Raw genomic sequence first — 908 nt, 5'->3', positions numbered from 1 at the left:
AAATAGTTGGTTTCAGTTTCTTGTTTTATTGGCATTTAAATAGGGTTGACTATAGACAGATACGTAATAATTGATATCCTCACTTTAACTAATTAATTAATTCCACATAATTGTGAGATGCAATATTCTATTATTATATGAGAAAGAAAATCTTTTGCGATGGAGAAATGTATGATAAAATCCCATTTTATATTATTTAAAATACTAGTCTTTGAAGAAAAACTAAATATTTGTAATCCCACCGAATGTGACTAAAAACGATAGTCAACGAAATCAAATGATTTATAAAATGTCCTAAAAGTCACCGATCTAATAAACTAATATTTAATCAGTAAAATTTTTATCATTTAACTTAATTAAGATAAAATAAATAAAATGATGAGATATGAATCATTAATCTAAATTAATTAAATAAGATAATTGCAATTAAAAAACGACGAATTCAATGATCAATGATGAATTCAACTTCAAATAAAGAATTAAGACACACAACGATATTAAACTATACTATATTGACAAATGTTAAAATTCAATTAATTACTAAATTATCGACAATCATGGTGAAATACTCAATTTATTTATAAACATATTTAAATCTAACAGTTCAATTATTTCAAATTGAATTTAATTAGATACAAATGTATTTCTTTGTGGAATTTGAGTTTTCACCTAAAACCACATATTGAAACTGAATAATATTTCTAGTCAATTTAACTATGTGCTGATTGATATCTTTGTTGACATATTTAACCAATCATTTTTCTATTCGTGATTAATCAACAAACATGTAAATAGGTTATCACGCTATTACAAAGAAATATTAACATCAATCAATTTCAATAATTAAAGTAAAAATAATAATCCATTGAAAATAAACTAAATACATACATATATATATATACATACAT

The sequence above is a fragment of the Primulina huaijiensis genome, chromosome 16 (assembly GCF_012295235.1).
Source record: "Primulina huaijiensis isolate GDHJ02 chromosome 16, ASM1229523v2, whole genome shotgun sequence".
NCBI classification, from domain to species: domain Eukaryota; kingdom Viridiplantae; phylum Streptophyta; class Magnoliopsida; order Lamiales; family Gesneriaceae; genus Primulina; species Primulina huaijiensis.
This window is presented reverse-complemented; position numbering follows the sequence as displayed.